This window comes from Amaranthus tricolor, chromosome 1 (assembly GCF_026212465.1).
Source record: "Amaranthus tricolor cultivar Red isolate AtriRed21 chromosome 1, ASM2621246v1, whole genome shotgun sequence".
Taxonomy (NCBI): domain Eukaryota; kingdom Viridiplantae; phylum Streptophyta; class Magnoliopsida; order Caryophyllales; family Amaranthaceae; genus Amaranthus; species Amaranthus tricolor.
The window spans coordinates 36,544,944-36,562,741 of NC_080047.1; the positions used below are offsets into that span (position 1 = coordinate 36,544,944).

The 17,798-nt window shown below is 30.6% G+C and overlaps 1 pseudogene; it reads right to left on the minus strand.

Moving 5' to 3' along the window:
- Window positions 1-329: 329 nt before the first annotated feature.
- Window positions 330-17,613, minus strand: LOC130810149 (beta-D-xylosidase 1-like; annotated as a pseudogene).
- Between the last annotated feature and the right edge of the window lie 185 nt (window positions 17,614-17,798).

Genomic DNA, 17,798 nt, shown 5'->3' on the forward strand with positions numbered 1-17,798 from the left:
GTTAATTCAAATTTGACATCTTTTGATTTTACACTCCTTCTGTTTTAGTATTTTTGTCCTATTTATTTTTTGATACTATGCGCAATTTACTCTTAATTTTTATTTTATTCTTAACCTATAAGTTAAAATATAATCAAGTAGGTTTTTTTTGATTCGTCTGAACGCAAAGATTATTAATATCAACTTTTTTTTTAATAATTTTTAGTTATGCACCATTAGAGATATTAAGACTTTAATGTTACGTAGGATTAAGAGTTTTTTGGTGATCACAAAGTAGATGACTTGATTTATCAGCTAATCACATTCTTGTTTCGTATTACCAACCATTTTTAATAATTCAAATGTAATGTTGGTTGTCGAAGACAATGTTGTCCAATGCAAAAGAATTCATCAATTGCTTCTGTAATCCGGAATTCTGCAATTTTTAGAAGTACAATAAACACAAATACAATAAACACAAATGATATAAACATCTTTTTAGAAGTACTTAATTATCATTAACAATATTTTCCTTATAATATACTCGTTCCGTCTCTATAAATATTCTCATAAGCAATATTCATAAAAATTAAGAAAAATTAAATATTTTAGATGGTTAATGTATTTTTTTATTTAATAATAAAGTTAATTAGAAAAAGTAGAAATTATAAGCATTAAAAAAATATTATGATATATAAATTTAGTAGAAAAATATGAATACCACAATTTTTAAAAAAATATTTAAATAAAAACAGTTTAATTGTGTGGAGCCATAACCATTAATAAAGAAAGTATAAAATAGTACAGTTGATATCAAACTAAAAAAGGTTGCCAAATGCCAATTATTAATACTTTCTTTTTTTGTCATTGTAATTATTTTATTTTTTGGTCAAACAAGTTGAAATTTAACCGTTAATATCTTATAAATTTATTATTAATTATGTGATAAAAATATCATATATTAATTTGTATTGATATACATTTAATAAAAAAAAAATTTTAGAAATGTATAATTTTATTTATTTAGAGCTAGTAAAGAAATACAAAGCATGAAAATACAGTAAAAATTAAAAATTTAAATAAAAAACCAAATTTACCTGACAAGATTTTGTTGTATATAGGTTGGCATGCTGCGTGTGAGTCGCTTATGCATTTTCTCTTTTTATCGAATAGAGCTTGTGGACTTAGGCCTTCATTGCCTTCATTAATAGTTATGTTAAATTTAACTTATCATGAATGCAAGTATCTGATAAGGAAAATATGAGGTGCAGATACTCTATCGTAAGGGAAATACTATTCTAAATTCATATGACAATGGGAGGAAAGGTCTAATAAGTTATAAAGTGTGCACACCATCTTAAATTCGTCGATGTAGGATACACCAATTTAACAACAATCAACAAAAAAAAAAAAAAAAAAAAAAAAAAAAAAAAAAAAAAAAATCAACGTAGAGTATAGACAACAAGCGAAAAGAAGAGAGTAAAAATTGAAATACAGCATGATAAGTGCTAAAATTACCTTTTGGCATGCATGATGATTGTTTTTCGTCTATGCATTTGGAATATGGAATCAAGCCAGGTTGTATAGATTCTTGACGATAACCTAAAAGAGGAAAGCAACTAATTAACTCAAATGCAATAAACAACAAAAGAACACCAAACATGACTTTCTTCATTGATGCCATTTTGTAATTATGATTATTGTATGTTTAATTAATTAATTAGCAATGTGATTAATTTTAATTCACTATTAAGCTTGCTATTTATAATGGTTTTCCATGATAATAAATCAATTGTGTTATAAATAAAGTAGTGTTAAGCCTCTTACTTAATTAGTTGTTACATAATGTTCATCACGTTTAATACAACCCTGGCCGGCCTAATCTTTGTTAATTAAAGTATCAACTTAATCTAATTATCAATACTAATCATCTCAGCTAGTAAATTATATGTTTAATAAGAAAAATATGTTTCTTATTCTAGATTTAGAATTAATCTTAGAATAATTCTTTTATGATCCAAAATTTATGGAAATTCAGTCTAGTATTTAATATATACTCTTTCAATTTTTTAAAGTTGTTTCGATTTGTCATTTTGTGTCGTTTCACTTTTTGTTCATGTGATAATGTAGTGTGTAACGGAGTAATTGCACTAGTGATTACCAAATTCTCAAATCAGAGAATAATTCTCATAATGAGATTACTTTTATTAGACTGACTTGATCTACTCTTTTAATCTTAAATTGATAACTTATAATTTAATGTAATCACTTATAATCTACCAATTATAACCTTAAGTGTTGGTTTTATATAGTTTTAATTAAAGTCACCCAATATAAACTTTCAGTTTTTTTAAAATTTGCCAATGTATGCAAAAAGTAAAGTAGACAAACAATAAGGAACGGAGGGAGTAATAGATATTAACATTATCTAAATAAAAATTATTGGAAAATCCACGTGGTAACTCTAAGGTTTTGGGTTTTCCACATGGTAACCAAAACTTTTAAAAAATTCATGTGGTAACCCTGAGGTTTATAAAATTGTTCCATCTTTGAATTTGGGAGAATAAACATGATTTGGATGAAAGATGGTAGAGTTAGGGTTTATGTTTTAGGGAAAAAATATTGAAATTAATGGCATTTGAAGTGGTGAGTCACATAAATAGGCATACACAGTACTAAAGCTTTAAAATTAACGTTTAAAGTTTGAAGTGTAAAAAAGTCAAAGTGAAACACTTTGATAAATCTAAGAACTACCGCGTAAATTTTTTTAAAAGTTTTGATTACGACATAAAATTTCTACAAATTATAATGAGAAGTGAAAATCTCTTAAGTTTGACTAGTGGCAATCCAGCGAAGTTGGAGTTGTTTGCATGTTCACAAAATATTTGAATATCTAAAATAAAACTAACTCAAATATTCAGTGATAGCAACGTGGACGTTTGCAAAGCTTATTATAAAAATCTGTCTGAATTTTTTAGCTTATTTAAACCTACAAAAATCTCAAATTATTAGTATATTTTGTGAAGATAATTTGAATGGTTGATTAAGAAAATATTCTCTTTGTTTTTTTGTTTTACTTTGACTTAGTCAAATTAATGCAACTTTAGATCATTAATCATCTTAGAAATAATTAATAATTATGTAATAAAGTGTATGTGTCAGGATCAGAAACCCTAAATCATGGTTAAAAATAATTATTAATAAATCTTTCAGAACCAACAAAGTGTAACCTGATTTAGAAATGAAACTATATTTTAACAGAAAGGGAATCAAACAGAGAAAAAAGAACGGTGCATTACATCTACAGTACATAGGTCACTCAAATGCTAATACCAAAGGGTTACTTTTTCGATAGTGGGACACATTTCACACACTAAGGAGGGTAATTCTAATTAGGGTAGTAAATGCACCGCTAAGAGACCAATAATAACGCGACGCGCCAAAAATTGTTTTAATTGAAACTTTTTGATCTTTGAGATTTAGTTATGCCTCGCACCCGCCCGGTTTTCCACATACCCGGCCGGGTCAAGCAGTTATTTTTTTTTAGTAACTTCCGTATCCTCCGATCTCTTTGGAGGAGGATATAAATAGCTTTTGAGGGGAATTTCCAGGGGGTTAGTTTTTTTTTTTTTTTTTTTTTTTTCTGTTTTGAGGGTTTGATATTGAAGAGATTTCTCATATTACTTGCCATGGGGGATTGTTAATCAACACTTGAACATTGTAATTTTAATTATATTGAAGGTATTAGTTTCAATTCTAATCTCTTGTTCTTGTTTATCATTGTTATCTTTGAATGTTTGTTTCTCCATTAAATTTGAATTTGATTTTCTCCATGAATTTAATTGTTGAATCTCTTGTTAGTTTTAACATGCTTAGTGAGAAATTTTATTTCTAGGGTTTGGTGAAACTATGCAAAAGGTCATGATTCTTGTTTGATTTTAGGATTTAAATTTGGTTTGTCTAGGCAATTCAATTGATGGGTTTTAGATTGATTGCATGTTTGGCCAATTTGTAAGTTTTATTCGCTCAACTCTATAAGCGAGAGTTGCGAGTTTGAGTGAACGATTTCCTTCTTTGAACAATTAAGCTTTAATCGCGATAGCTTGTTTTATTGTTTGATTGTCGAATTTGTTTGCGAGAGCAACATCTTCCTTCGCCTATATTCATTCCTATCCCAATTGTTGTTCATGAATCATGATCGATGCATAGTGAATCCTTTTAGCCCTAGGTTTTTAATTATTGAATTTTATTCATCTCTTGTTTTTTGCGTTCTACTTAGATAAACAAAAATCCAACATTTGATCGTTAGCAATAGTGAACTTGGTTCAAATTGTGACTTTATTTGTCCTTCCACAGTGGTTCGACCCTACTTTCCCAACTATACTAGTTAGGTGAATTAGGAATTATTTTTGGTAGTAAAACGACCTATCAGGCAACGAATATCTTGCTGATAGTTTTGTAATATACATTGAGAGACAAAAAGCAAAGACATATAGTGTCAATAAGATTGTGGATGATTTTAAAGCGTTAAAAGAGCGTAGAGTTTTACTTTGATTAAAAATTTACATTATGCCCTTTGGTTGTATTGATTGAGCATATTTTAGTCGAATTCAATTTTGTTTGTTAACTCCCTTTAATATTTTGTTCAAATTTCCCCATAAGAAAACTCTATGCAATTGAGCACCCCCGCATGTCACTAAGCCGCCGCTGATCATTTGTCTCAATGATCTATTAATCCCATTTTCTCTATGGACTCAACACTTTACTTACTTTTGTGCACTCTTTAATGATTAGTTAGGTGTATATAGAGGCGTTCATTCGGTGATCTGGTCGGTTTTGGACGGGTGTCATTCGATTTGATTGAATTTCGGATCGGTTATTATCAGATGCGTGTTATAGCGGGTCACATTCGGGTCGGGTCGGTTAGTCACGGTTCAATTGAAGATTAGTTATTCGAGCTATCAGGTTTGCATCAGTTCGGTGTCGGTTAAAGTTCAAGTCGAGTGTCAATCGGTCTCGGGTTGTTATCGGTTAACAATTGGTTCTATTTTATCGGGTACAGATCGGATCCGGGTATTTTTTTTCAAGTAGAATTCGGCTACGAGTTACTAATTACTATCGATCGAGTCAATGTCACATTAAGTTGTTAGTCATTTTTTAATTCATGACAATATTCTCTTTTCTTAAGGGAAATAGTTAAAATGCAAATCAATTAGTAATTATTACTTTGTTACTTTTACTTGTTTGACTGTAAATTAAAATTTAAGTTCTATCATTTTTCATCCAATTTGATTAAAAATAGTTTATTAGACATTAATCATTGATTATTTACTCTAAATATATAAAACAATGTATTTTTAAAATTTAATTTGTGAAATACCTATCGCTTTATTAGATTAACTAATTAGATGATTGAACATGAGTTGATCATACTTCTATGTTAGAAATTGGTTCAGGTTTACAGCAGTTTGATTAAAAATTGGTTCAAGTTAAGTTGGTTATAGCCGGGTTGAGTTCGGTTTCAAGCATGATACGGGTCGGATATGACTCGGTTCGGTCACTATTAGGTTCGGGTAATTTCGGTTAACGGTTACATGTCGGTTATAAAAATCGGTTGCAGTTCGAATTCAGTTTCCCATTTTCGGTTGTCAATCGGTTCAGGTGCAACTTCGGTTCGGGTAGTGTCGGTTCAATAAATCTAAAAAAGATACGCATTTCGGGTCGGATAATTTTCGATTTCGGGTTGGATTTTCCAATCGGGTCACATTTGAACAGCTCTAGGTGTATATAAAGTTTCATTAATTCTTAATTAAGATGGTTTTATGGTTAGACAATTTGTATTGGGCTGGTCCAATACATATTTTTTGTATTAAAGTGATTACTTATAACGTTAAAGCGATCACTTATAATTTTAAAATAATCACTATTTATAGTCTTAGAGTGATTACTCACACCCTTAAAACGATCACTTATGATCTTTAAGTAATTAATTAAAAAATGGGCTAATTATATGGGACTGTCTCATAAAAGATAAGCTGATAAAGTTTTTGTGTTGAGGAATTAAACAGGAGTAAATTCTAAGGATGCTTCAAAATACTTTGCCAATAATAACATTTCTTTTGTTCAAAAAGACACGTTAAATTGCATATTATCACTTATAATAAACCAATAATATTATGATTATGATTATACCTTTTTCATTTTTTTGTTATTTTTCATAAATTGAATTTGTAATATTGTCATAACTTATTTCATACTTCTCTCTAGTTTCTCTCTAAAAAACGCTCTTAACTGAAATTCAACATGAAAACAATATGAATGATAAAATTGATCACCAAACCTATTCGGTAAATATTGATTTCAACTCGTACTTGAATTTTCGTGATAAATTGAATGAAAAAAAAAGACAATTGGAAGTCGCACAAAACGTTTAATTGGGCCTAGGTCAATTAAACCCAGTTTAAGTCGCGTATTTTGTGCGATTACTATCTGTATTTTTTATTATTTTTTATATTCCTTGGATTATTAATTTTTTTATTTAAATTCTTCCTTATTAATATATGTAAAATAGGTTTAAAAACTTATGTGACGATATAGATTATTCAACCAGATTTATTACAGATAGACAATTAGAATCAGTAGATGAATTACATGTTTGGGGGATAAAGTTGCAATTGAAATTAGTTTACAATTTATTCATGTGTTACATAAGCAAAAAAAGGTCCTTATACTATTAGTTTATATCTACACTGTCATCATAGTACAACGTGATAAGTTTAGAGAACAATTGTATGATTTAGTACAAAATACAGACTTGTAACTCTGTAAGCTACTCCTTGAATAATTTAAAGCATCATTCCAATTAGTTATTTTCAAATTGTTATCAAACAAAGCAAACCAAACTAAAAATCACATTTTCTGTACACTTCTGAATAATGATTCTATGTATAGCACCAGGTACTTCACCTTAATTAGTTTATCAACACTTAGCTTGTGGCAAACTTTATGGTATATAATTTCCTACTAGTCTTAAAATTACCATATAAGATCTTAATCAATTTCCTAAATCAACTTGAACAGAAATTTGATGTTTGAGATCATACCCAATGTGAATTATATGTTCACCCATTGAGATTCTTCTTATCCCAAATTCATCTGCCCTACTAAGATGCTTGCAAACGTGTAAATTCATCCTAACTCGTTGCTGCGAACCGGCCGACACGTGGACTTTCTTGAACCCAATGAGGTGCTTCTCGGTCGACTAGGCCCCATTGGGTGGGGTCGAGTACACGAGGACGGTGTGGGACCCGTCCATCTTACCCATATTCGTTACATCAATGTGGAGGCTTAGGGAAGGTGTAGAGTCACAATTTGTGTGTAACACCCTTATGGCATTGTTTGTGTGCAATGTAGAAATATTTGTATTAGGAATTCGGTTTTTAAGGGCTAACATCATTTTTGTTGGTGCTTGTGCCAAAGAGTGAGTAAAACTAGTGTAACTTAACCCAAATCCAAATGGGAATACAACGGGTCCTTTATAGAAACGGTACGTTCGGCCCGGATAACTTCTTGCTGGGTTGGCCCGCATTGCAAGGTCTGTCATTAAGATTTTTGATACATAGTCTTGTGGATACCATGTCATTGGAAGCTTTCCTCCTAAAAATAAAATTAAACATATAGAATTCAACATTATTATGGAAAATTTAAAAATGGAAAAAATGGTAATTTTACTATGACAATTTCTCCATTGAGGCTATCTTACTATGAGACAACATTAATAGGTCAGCCAAATTATGTTTAGAAAAATCATTTTTTCTACAAATGGAAATTCAGTTTTTATTTTCTTAGTTTTTTTTTTATTACTAATGAGCCTTTGGCATAGACCAGACTCACAGTGAGACGGTCTCATACAAGACAGATTATTTTACTATAGTATCTTTTTAAACCAAACTACTATAATAAGATTACAAATATTTATTTATTTACAAAACTTTAGTATAAAATTTAAAGTTATTGACAATTAGTAATCAATATTTATTAGTTTGTGTCAAAGTTAAACTATAGATTATATTTAGAGATCAATTTCTATTTTTAAATATTATATTATCTTTAACTTTTTTTAATTTATTAAAAATTATATAGCTCCGATTTCATAATATAATAATCAATAGCTGAGATTACGTTGCTATAGTCATTGGTAGACAGAGTAATAGGTGTGAGAGCGTTCAGCCCAAACATAAATTATAAATTATACTTATTCTCAAAAGAAAATTTTTTTAAATGTTTTCATCTTGACTACCATGACCCCTACATTTTCTTGATTTTGTCTTATTATTATAAATAATAATTCTAGAGACCTCGTAATAAAAATATTCAATCAGCTCCTGATTGTATTAATTTGATGGTCTGTTTGGTTAGTGGTACTAAATAGTGGTAATGAAAATAATTTATAGTGTAAAATTTCATAAAAAGTTTTATATCATTCCCATGATAATGAAACTTTGATCAAGAAAATACCACCTAATACCACCTCTCCCAATGGTACTGCATTAGAATGAATTTTATAAAGAAAATAAATTGATTGCAGTTGGACAAGCATGACCATCAAGGTAGCCAAGAGATTTTTCAACTAAAATTACACTAATTTTTCATTTTCATAACCACCGTTAGGGGTGTTAAAAAAAACCCGGTTTGCAAAACCCGACCCGGAATATCCGGTATCCGGTTTAAAAAATCGGATAATTAACCTGGTTTGTCAAAATCGGGTATTTCGGACCAGGTACCCGGTTTATAAACCGGGTATTCGAGTCGGATCCAGATATCGATTTTAGTAAAACCGGGTACCCGGTATGCGATTTTGTGATTTTTTTTTTTAGAAAAAAATAAAATAAAATGCTTATTCTTAATATATATGATATAATTAATATATTACAATCATTTAACCCTAAAAAAAATTAAATGTGTTAAAATTCAAAGTAATGTGTTAAATTATATTCTATTATTGTCCTTAAATAATATTTCAAACGACGTATTTCAAAATACATAAATATTTTGCCTAATTTAGCTCCAATTTTAAAAAAACACAATTTTTTCTTATAAAAATCATGTTTTCGACCCGGTATATAAAAAAATAAGGAAAAAAATTACAATTTTTAGGAAACAATCAAAACCGGGTATCTGGTTTCCGACTCGGTTTAAACCGAGTATCCGAAATCCGGATACGCGGTTTAACCGGGTCGGATCTGGGTCACAATTTTAGGTACCCGAAAAAGCGGGTTCCCGGATTTTCGGATCTGGGTCGATACCCGGTACCCGGTTTTGAAGACCCCTAACCACCGTTAATTACTACCTACGAAAAGGGCTGTTAGTGATTGGTTTTAAAAGTCAATCATTATAAATTACGCCCCAGAGAAATGGAATTAGTAAACTAACCTGGATTATTAGTACCAAAGAGGACATCAGCAATAGCAGTACCACCAGCTTGACCAGGATAACCAACCCACAAAATGGCACTAATCTTTGGGTCATTTTTAGCAAAGGATACATCAACAGGCCCACCACACATCAAAACCAAAATAGTTGGGCCTCTAGAAGCCATGGCCACCCTTGAAATCAATTCTTGTTGGTGGCTCGGTAAAAGAAAAGACTTTTTGTCTAGGGCTTCGGCATCGATGGATTGGTCCAGGCCCATTAGTAATACTGTTGAATCCGCATGGGTTGCTGCTGATATTGCTGCCCCAAATTGTTGGTTGCTATTGCAAGCTACATTTATGCATCCTGCTTCATGTATCGTTTTTGTGTATCTTGATATGCCTTGCAATGGAGATGTGTATCCACATGCCACACCTAAAATTACATCAACCACAATGTTTTTATTTCACAATTTTATTGAATTTTTGTAGTTCTGTTTCTTTGAGTTTGTCACTTTTCTTTTTAGTCAGGGGGTGTTTGATTTGCAGCTTTTTCATTGATTTTTTGGTTGGCTTTTGGTTTGTTGATTTGTCAAACATCTAAAAAAACTATTTGGTAAAAAGCCAGCTGAAAAGCTCGCTTTTAAACCAATATTAAAAAGTTCTCCAACTAACTTTTTTTGTTGGCATGTTGGCTTGTTGGGCCGACTTTTTTTCTAATAAACAGTCAACAATCAATACCTAATTTTACCAAACATCGTCATAAAACACTGGCATTTTCAACTAACTTAAAAGCCAACAAAAACAGCCAACACTTCCAACTGGTCAAACAAACCAACCTAAAAAGCCAACAGCCAACAACTAACAGCTAACAGCCAATTGCCAAACACCCTCACTATCTTTTAATTTTGTAACTTTTTGCTTTATGAAAATGCCCCACCACATTAATTAGTTCTCATCCAAACATTTATGTTATTATAATCTTATTCATACAATTTAAATGTTTTCAACACATTGATAATGTTTGTGCCAACGCCCTTTATTGCAATTGCAAAGGGATAGAGAGAGTACTTAAGGGAGGTTGACGGCATGCAGGGGCGGATCTAATGGGGGGTCAACGATGTAACTGACATCACTTAAATTTTGAGAAAAAAATTAATATTATAGGTCATGTTGGCTAAGTTGGTGAAGGAATGGACTTTTAACTAAGAGATCACAAGTTCAAACCCCTCTAACTTAATTTTTTTTGGCTTTTTCTGATTTTCATAATAATATATCCTGGCCCACATTCCCATGCTAGCTGGCTATCATTAATTCCCTTTGTAAAAAAATATCAGTACTTTTCTCTGCCATTTCCCCACCCACTTTTTCAATTTCAAAATCAAAAGAACTAAAGTTAACTTCCCTCCCATTTGAACACTCAACCAACGAGTAGCGATATTCAAGAAGCAACAACCGCCCGTAGCCGAGTTGCACTGTAGGCCTGTTGCAGCGGCGAGCCGGCCATCTTGACTCAATCAGACACCGGCGGCAATCAGTGGAATATGTAAATAAATTAGGGCTTTCAAGTTTATCCTTTTTAATTCTTAATTCTATTTGTAATTTGTTTATCTCTAATCAATTTGTTTATGAGTTTATGAATTTATCTATTTGTTTAGAAATTAGGGCTTTTATATTTATATGTTTATCTATTTAGATAAATTAGAGTTTTTAGTTTTATAATTTTCTTAATAATGATTAGGTAAAATTAGGGCTTTTAAAAAATTAGGGTTTTTTTTTTATAATTTTCTTAGCAATTACTTATTTAACAAATACCAATTGATAATTTCGATTAATTATTTAGATAGTTTAAACTTTAAAGGTTTTATGATTGTGATTAATTAGTTATTTAGTATTTTAGTAATTTAGTTTAAAAGTTCAAGCGTGAATTTGGGATTGATCTATTTGATCATGTTATTACAGTTCAAATGGATAGGTATTTAAAGAAATTATCTTTTGGATCGTCGATTGGCAATACTAGTTTAAGATCTGAAAATTCACCAACTCCCCCTAGAGGAAGCTAAATCGCCTCAACAACATACCCCTTCTACTCAAAAAAGTAGAATTGATGTAAGTGTTCTTCCATCCGATCCTGCTGATAGATGGCCAATTTCAAATTATGATGTGAATGATCGCGATGAGGTAAGGAGAGCTTATATTCAAAGAGGTCCCTATCAACCCCCACATGATACTTATCCTCAAACTATATTGTCTAGATATGCATGTCGATTTAACAAGTCTTGGTATGATAAGTATTCTAATTGGTTAGAATATAGTCTTAAGAATGATGCTTGTTATTGCTTGTGTTGTTATTTGTTTGCAACTGAAAGTGAAATTGCAAGTCACTATAGAGGAGACACATTCATTAGTAAAGGTTTGAGACTTAGAATAATATCAAAAGATTTGATAAACATATTGGGGAACTGAATAGTATTCATAATCAATGTGTGAAAAGATGTGAAAATCTTATGATGCAAAAGCAATCCATACAAGTTGCTTTTCACAAACAATCTGATCAAGCTAAAGTTGAATATATAAATTGTTTGAATGCTTCGGTGGATAGTGCTAGATTAATTTTGTATTCAGGATTACCTTTTCGAGGTCATGATGAAAGTGAAACATCCAGTAGGAAAGATAATTTTCTTACTTTCTTAGAGTTTTTTTCCAAAACTAATGAAAGTGTTGGTAATGTAGTTTTAAAAAATGCTCCTGGTAATAATCAAAAGACATCTCCTTTGATCCAAAAAGATATTGCCAATGCTTGTTATAAAGAGACCATTAACGCTATTCTTGAGGAACTTGGGGATGATTATTTTGCTATCTTAGTCGATGAATCCCGTGATGTCTCTTGTAAGTAACAAGTGGCTCTTGTTTTGAGATATGTTGATAAAAGGGGTTTTGTGATGGAGCGTTTAGTTGGTCTTGCCCATGTTACTAGCACTACTGCTGATTCATTCAAAGAAACAATATATTCTATGCTTGCTCAGTTGTCTTTGAGTCCATCTCATATAAGGGGCAAGGTTATGATGGAGCAAGCAACATGGAGGTCATATTAATGGGCTAAGGACTTTAATTCAGAATGATTGTTCATCTGCACATTATGTACACTGTTTTGCTCACCAACTTCAATTGACTCTTGTTAAGGTTGCACACAAACATGTTGATGTTGAGCGTCTTATTGATTTGACCAATCTTGCATTGAATACTATTGGTGTTTCTTATAAACGTAGAGATGAGTTTTGACAAAAAAAAGCTGAGATGGTTGAAAAAGCCTTATCTGAAGGTGAGCTATTAACTGGAAAGGTTTGGTCTTCAAAGTCCTGGGGATACTCGTTGGGGTTCTCATTTTAAAACTTTCTCCAATTTCATTCAAATGTTTTCTCCTATAGTTAATGTGCTTGATGCTCTTGGAGTTGCCGGAGATGATGATATTGCTAGAACACAAGCTAGTTTGGATGGCATATAAATTTTTGATATTGCTTTCATGATTTATTCAATGAAATTAGTATTAAGGATCTCTAATGGACTAAGTCTATCTTTGTAAAGAAGAGATAATGACGTTGTAAATGCTATGTCCTTGCTTGGTACTACTAAGAGGCAATTTCAGAAGACTAGGGATGAAGGATGGGAATCTTTGATGAATGAAGTGAAATCTTTTTGTGTACAACATGACATTGATATTCCTAGAATGGATGAGTTAGCCCCTTTACGTGCTCGAGGAAAGTCGAAACGCAAACTCTCAGATGTGATAAATGAGCACTATTATCGTCTTAATGTTTTCTACACGATTATTGATATGCAAATGCAAGAACATGATTGTCGCTTTCCTGAGATTAGTACAAATTTACTTATTGGAGTTGGTTGTTTGAATCCTGCTAATTCATTTTCCTATTTATATGACAAATTTTGAACAAAAATAACCTTATTATCCTTACTTTAATATTCTTATAATGCTTATGCACCTTACATTTCTTTAACGAACTTCATTTTAACATTTTTATACTTTTTATGGTCTCCACATGTTTCCCACTGACTATATAAAAATATTTTTTTATTAGTTATGGTCCCTACATGTTTTCTACGAACTTTATTTTAATGTTTTTTAATGCTTATAGTCCATAGTTTTCTCCAATCAAATTTATTGTTCAATTAAATAATTTATCCACTATCTAAAATATTCTATTTTTCTTAATTCCCGTAAATATTTCTTGTAGGAACTTTATTAGAGAATGGAGGGACTATATATTAAAAAACAATCAAAAATAGAAAATAAAAACAAAAACAAAAATCAAAGTAATTAAATAAATAAAAAAGAGTATTAAGTGGATACATAAAAAGGACTTACTCGAGCATTAAAGTGGTAACGATCGCGAGATAACATCGCTACCTGAGATAGTGTTTTGGTATTTAATCTAAACCGCTATCTCAGATAGCAGTTTTGTTTGGCTGATTTTTCTTTTTTATAATTTTTATTAATAACCAAATCGCTAGTATAATGAATATCTGTAAAAAAGAGCAAACTTTCATCTGAGATGGCGTTTTGTTTTTCTTATATTTTTTTTTAAAAAATATTGTCTATAGCAAATCACCATCTAAGAAAGTCATTTGATTTGAAATACAACCAAACCGCTTTCTTAGATAGCAGTTTGGTAAAAAAATTCTTCCAGCCCGTTCTACGTGGACGGTAATATAGGAATTCAGTTTTTCATGGAAGTAGAATGGAAAATAAAATTCCAATTACTAACATTTTTGTGAGCAAAAATTCCAATAACAATCAGCTAAAAAGAAAATAATGTATTAAATCGAATATAAAACTAACCCGCTTTGATAGTATCCGCAGCTGCTTACTCCGGTGTGCGGGTGTAATGTTCAGAACACATTACACCAACTGAGTCACAATCCGATACAATATACCTAACCCAAATTTCAAAAATCAATATTTAAGATAGGAGTACATAATTGGTTAAAAGAAGATAATAAATAATGATTGAAACTTATAAATGAAAGATAAAGGAAAATAGTGTATAGTGTTACGTAGTAGATCAACATCAGCACAAGTAGGCTTGCCATTAACTTGGTTGTAGGAACACATGACACTAGCAACTTGTCCTTCTTCTACACATGCTTTAAAGGGCACATTGTATGTGTCCTCCAAGTCTTGCTTACTCACCTATCCACCCGCCCCATTTAGATTGTTATTTTTATTGTTTAAATAATAAATAAAAAAATATTGATTTCCAATAAGTAATTTGAAGTAATTTAGTATATCACATTTATAAAGATACACTAGGTATGATTATGATGATGAATAATTTATAAATATACTATTTCGTTTTGGCCGTTTTGCCCAGTTGCTTTTTGGCTAACACAGAGATTAAGAATTTAGGTAAAATAAGTTAAATTAATTGAATATTTAGAAATAAAAAGGAAAATATAGAGAGTAAAATAATTGGGTTATATTCCAAAATAAAATTAAAGAAAATTTATTTAGACAAAATAATATATAAAAAAATGTGGGAAATTGAGTGAGAGATAGGAGTATATTATTATAGGCATCATATATCAAAATCAAATAAGCAAATATTAAATTAATATTGTCAATGAAGATTTATCAAGATGATTAGATTGTTATTAGAAACATTGCCCTCGTTGACCAATCATAAAGAAAAAGTTGTATACGAAAGTTGATAATAATATAGTCGTAGTTCCTTATACTTATGTCTAATCAATTGGTTTAACAGGTTCAATCATGTATCTGCTACGATAAATGATTATCATGATTTTAAATTTTCAAAGTTAATATACTCATTGTTACATTCATTTTGCAACTAACAATTTAGTAATCAGTAATAATTAATAGTAATGAGAATAATTAGTAGTTTAAATTTCTGTAATATGTATCATGATTATATATTTTCATTATAAATTATAATGAAAGTTTGAGTATAAAAAGTTTTGGGAAATTCCATATAATGACCTTGAGTTTTTAGTTTTTCCACATGCAGGTAGACAATAAATCCACATGGTGACACTGAGCTTCTAACTCTTTCATTTGCTAAACAAAATGTTAAATTTTTAGTTAAATTAAGCATTCAATTTCGACTGGATTTCGAAATATGTGGCCAATGAATTAGGTGATTACGACGTCTATTTTTTGAAAAAAAAGGTCATTATATTTGGGAAAAATAGCGTAAAGTTACCAAAAACACTTTCCTTTTGTCTACCATGTGGAAACGTTGGAACCTTAAGGTCATCATGTGGATTGAAAAAAATATTTGCCTACCACATGGAAAAGCCGACAACTCAAGGTTAACACGTGAAATTACCTAAAAGTTTTTTTTGTTCAAGTTTTTTATTACAACCTAGTATCACATTTTCAAACGGTAATGCATTGGAAGAATTTTGTAAAGAAAATGAGTATACGTTATACAAAAATAAGCATGACTATTAAATTTATTAAGAAATATTTATATTAAAATTACACTAACTATTTATTATTATTTTCACCATTTAATATCGATTATCAGATAAATCGATTCAGCTTTTTCAAGTTATATAAAATGAGTGAGACTAGGAGTTGAAGGTATGAATATTGTTGCGTGGAAGAATTGTAGATAAGATTAGCAAAATTATGAAGATTATTATCCATGTTGCGACTTGCATATCCTCATGCTTTTAAGTCCCATCATTTATTTTGAGGTATTACACTTAACTTTAATTCTTTATGTTTTGGTTCTCACTTCCACATCATCAACGTAGCAATTTTCTAATCCATTTCTTGGGAAGTTGAAGTATGTTTCAAGTCATAGTATGTAGTACTTCCTACGTCTAAATTACTTGTAATATTCATTTATTATTTTTAGTTTGTTATTAATTTTTAATCTATAAGTTAAAATATAGTTAAGTAAGATTGTATTTAATTCGTCTCAATATAAAGATTATTAATATTAAATTTTTATAATTTTTTATCATACATTATTAAAGATATTAAGAATTAAATTATACATTAACTGCATAAAAAAGCAAACGTTATCACTAATTTGAAACTAAGAAAGCATCTTACGTAACTTTATCAAATTGTATAAGTCGTCTACCAATGATGAATGGGGCTCAATGGCTGTTCTATTTTGACTATGTCATTGACTACGAGTAGTGTTGCTTAATTCCCGTAAATATTTGTTGTAGGAACTTTATTAGAGAACGGAGGGCCTATATATTAAAAAACAATCAAAAATAGAAAAGAAAAAGAAAAAGAAAAATCAAAGTAATAAAATAAAAAAAGAAGAGTATTAAGTGGATACATAAAAAGGACTTACTCGAGCATTAAAGTGGTAACGATCAATGCCATTCCAATTATCAAGATCATAAGCAGTATAATGCTTGCAACAAGCAGCAACCTTTAACCTGTTCTTATTGTAATGACCTTGAAGACCTTGAACATAACTAGAAGCATATTTGGCAGCTAAAAAAGGGTCCTCACCAGGAGTTTCTTGGCCTCTTCCCCATCTTGGGTCTCTAAATATATTCACATTTGGACTCCAATATGTTAATCCTGCTGTTCCTCCATTATACATTGCTCTTGCTTCATCTGATACCACCTGTTTCATTTTAAATACAATTCAATTCTAACCTCAAATAATAATAATAATAATAATAATAATAATAATAATAATAATAATAATAATAATAATATTGCCAAAACACTAACATGAAACAAAACAAATTCACAAATTTTATTTTTTTTTTCTCCTTGTGTGTTTATTATCTTACCTCTCCAATAGCTTGCCAAAGAGTGGCATTGAAAGAAGCTGCGGAGGTGATGACTTGAGAAAAACTAGTAGCGCCCGGGAAAGCCCCTTGGAACTTGGTTCCGAGTCCCACATTGGATACTCCATGTAGAGCCTCCGACCACCACTCGTACCCTTGAATTCCAAATCTCGGCACTCCCGCTGCATTATTTACTAACAACCTTATTTTTTCTTGTAAGTTCAACCTTCCGATAAGGTCTTGAACCCTTACTTTAATCGGGAGGTTGACCTTACAGAAGCGCATAGACCTTGTTAGCCCATTTCTTGGATCACAAGCAAATGTGGCGCGGGCTTCTGCACTTAGAATAAGACAAAGGAAAAGAAAGAAAAGAAAAAAGTAGTTTCGTGACATTATTTTTTGTTGATTTAGAAATTTGGGTGTGGTGAGGAAACTTGGGGAAAAGGGAGGGATATTTATAGGACAAAGTTGCGTGGGGAAAGGGTGGAAATGATAAGGAAATCAGACGTGGCTTAACGGCCCTATTTAGTAATCAGTATTAAATGTTAATTAAAAATGTTAGTGAAAAGATAGTGTAATTTTGATATATATGTTTTGATAAAT